Below are 3,458 nucleotides of genomic sequence, written 5' to 3'. Positions count from 1 at the left end.
TAATTGCGGCCGTCTTTAGTTTGTCATATCGGTTTATGTAGGATGATTTGTCACTTCAACAATTCTCACATTTCGATCCTGATTCTGCCAAGCCGGGTTGTTTGAAGTACCTGCTCGACCATGTTTGTTCCTGTTGTAGCTATTGTTTGTGGATCTTTCTGCGTTAGTCTGACTATCCTGTCTCAGATACCATGGCATTGCAAGTCTATTCTTCCCATGTGGCCCTACATCTCGCATCAGCTGTTGGTTGCTACCTCCTGGGCCAAACCTTTCCCCATACCTTTGTTTCCATCTGTATTGAGGTGAACTGTTTCCCCAAGCCTGTAAGTCTTTCCTGAATACAAGGCGACCAGTATTAATTTAGAAATACCTTCTCAAGTTGTTCACAGGTGTAGCTATTTTCAGCTGCATCTGTCGCCCATAGAGCAACATCTCCTACTGTGTGCGAAAGAATAAACTGTATCTTTAGTTTCTCTGTCCGTGCTCTGGGCAGTATGTTTCAAAAACTCTTTATCAATATAACTGGGTGAATATTTTTCTTGTCGGTGGAGAAGGTTTGGAACTGGTGGTGTTTAATTAAAACTCTCCTCCATCATTATTGAAGATACAGCGGGCACAGCCCCCTCATCATTCAGTGGTTCACTGTCAGGACTACACGTTCCTGCCTGTCCCCAAAAATTGTATTATAGGTGGCAGAGAATGGCGGATTTTCGGGTAAAACACGTGAAGCAGGTACGTAATTGTCCTCCATTGTCATGTTATTTACTCTTTCCTGTTCTGTCTGATTGATCTGACCAGTCGAGTGAACTGCACGAATTGCGTTTGTCACTTGTGTTCGTATTTTATCATCTATCTGTTTCTCTTTGTTATCTATCCATTTTTCTACTTTTTCTACAGTCTTTTTAGTATGTTCCACAAGGCAATTCTGTATTCTTTCTTCATTTCCTATCTTTATATTTTCTACCCTCTCAGTTATGTTCTGAGTATCTTCCTTCATGCTATTCTGCTCTATTTGCAGATTTTGTATGTCTATGGTCAAGTTGGCTACCAAATTTGGCAATTCGTGGTACGCTTGTTTCAAACTGGCTATGTCTGCTTTCATGACTTTTAAACATTTAAGCTGTTCAAATATTCTGCTTTCTCTCTCTTTTCCCCTTTCTTCCCTTTCTCTTTTTTTCTCCTTTTGCTGTCTCTCCCTTTCTAACTGTATTCTTTCCCTCTCTCTTTCTTTCTCCTCCTGCTGTGTCTCCCTTTCTAATTGTATTCTTTCCCTCTCTTTTTCTCTCTCCTCCTGCTGTCTCTCCCTTCCTAACTGTATTCTTTCCTTCTCTGTATCTCTCTCCTCCTGTTGATTCTAGAACTGATCTAACTTCATTAGAATTGCAGTCACGGCATCGTAACCAGGCGTGGTGCACGTAACTATTTGCTTCTAGAATGAAATTTTCACTCTATAGCGGAGTTTCATATCAGTGCACATTCCGCTGTAGAGTGAAAATTTCATTCTAGAAACATCCCCCAGGCTGTGGCTAAGCCATGTCTCTGCAATATCCTTTCTTTCAGGAGTGCTAGTTCTGCAAGGTTCGCAGGAGAGCTTCTGTAAAGTTTGGAAGGTAGGAGATGGGGTACTGGCAGAAGTAAGGCTGTGAGGACGGGACGCGAGTCGTGCTTGGGTAGCTCAGTTGGTAGAGCACTTGCCCGTGAAAGGCAAAGGTCCCGAGTTCGAGTCTCGGTCCGGCACACAGTTTTAATCTGCCAGGAAGTTTCAACTATTTGCTTAGTTGCGGGTGCGGTTGTTTCAACCGCAAAAGTTGGCAACATGCTGCTATCAATGCTACGCTCGATTTCTGAGTGCTGATGTGCAGTTTCTATTTCATGATCAATAATATGTTCCTGCAAGTTCTTATTGGATGTAGATGCCATGGGGATTTCCTCCGATTCATTATCACTATCCTGTCGTGAATCTGCTTCCAAATCAACTTCTCTCGTAGTCCTACTATGTAATCTCTTTGACTCTGAATGAGACATTATTCTATCACAATTATTTTCACACGGCAATCACCACAAAAATAATAATAATAATACAATATAAAATTTCTAATTCTCCACAAATTTTCAGCAAATATAAATTTTCTTTCCTACTTGAATTACTGTTTGCAAAACACTACCAAGTGGTACAAACCGTGAACAACAACAACCAAACAACACAGCACACGAAAGCAAGAGATATTTTCAGAAACCCTTACCTTCGTTTTTATTGTCGTCTTTATTCTTATTCAAATCTGTGGTGGGTTACAAGTCTTCTGTTTCTCTTTACATCAAAAATAATATTCCTTGTACACATGAAACAGATAACATATCCAAGCATTAATTTTCTTTTATTAATAATATATTCTTTCCACATACATACATTTCCTGGAACATCGAGCCCCACGTTGGGCACCTGTTATCGTGTAATTTTTTTTTTCCTTGAATGAATTAAATTGAACACTTTTTCATACAACGATAACTGTGCCATTATTCCTATTGTATGAAATTCTTTTGAAAGTACTTTTTTACGTTTGTTAAAAACCACGGATAATTTTTCTCAGGACGCTGCCACCAGAAATATCGTACGTATCTCAGCATGAAGACATCCGTCTTACTCACGATGGACTAAAAATCTTTCTTTAATATTATACGATAATCCATTTAAGCAATGCAAACAATGTTTAACTATTTTTCTGTGAGGCTGGATGGTCCAGGATAGCTGCCTATGTACAATGGCAGCATAAGCATTTATAGATATTTCTATTAATAAAAAAACTGTACCTCTGGCCTAACATGAATTGGAGATATTACAAGATGCTGTTTTCCATTTATTGAAATTATTCTTTTTAATAATTGTAGCATTAAATGACTGTTAAAAGAACTTATATAATTTTTGTCGTCAAAGGCCTCGCTACAATAATGAGGTCTACACAAAATGGCCAAGGCAACATTTAATTATTATGTACTCAATCATATGCAGGATAAGTACTCACTACTGACAATAACACATATTACAGTTATTAATTTCATATAGATTCAACAAAATTCTATTACTACTACAGATAATTGTATCAGTTACAGACCGTGAACAATTAGCGTCCGTCAGCTGGAACATCAGAATCGATAAGATAATGAAACAAAATAATACGCTCTTTCTTCTTGTACGAAGGGACAGGGATAATAATAATTGCAATTCTAAGAGTGCAGGTAGCACTTCTCCATTGTTGATTATCAACGACTGATTCATACTCTATTTTATTTATTTTATTTTATTTTTTATTTTCCCACCAAAAGCTGTGCTATAACTTGCATGTCCGCTGTATAGTCAGCCTCCACACTTTCTCGACCTGTAACCTACCTGCCCTTACCTGCAGTGCAGCTATCTGTGTTGCTTCACAAGTCTGTGAATTCTGCCTGTCTATAATAGCACT

The 3,458-nt window shown here is 38.4% G+C and overlaps 1 non-coding gene across 1 annotated transcript; it reads left to right on the top strand.

The window, feature by feature from the left end:
• Positions 1-1,663: 1,663 nt before the first annotated feature.
• On the top strand, positions 1,664-1,738 carry Trnas-uga. The gene has a single exon. It is a non-coding gene; the product is annotated as a tRNA-Ser (tRNA).
• The last annotated feature ends 1,720 nt before the right edge of the window (positions 1,739-3,458 follow it).

The sequence above is a fragment of the Schistocerca piceifrons genome, chromosome 6, assembly GCF_021461385.2.
Source record: "Schistocerca piceifrons isolate TAMUIC-IGC-003096 chromosome 6, iqSchPice1.1, whole genome shotgun sequence".
In the NCBI taxonomy this organism is placed as follows: domain Eukaryota; kingdom Metazoa; phylum Arthropoda; class Insecta; order Orthoptera; family Acrididae; genus Schistocerca; species Schistocerca piceifrons.
This window is presented reverse-complemented; position numbering and strand designations above follow the sequence as displayed.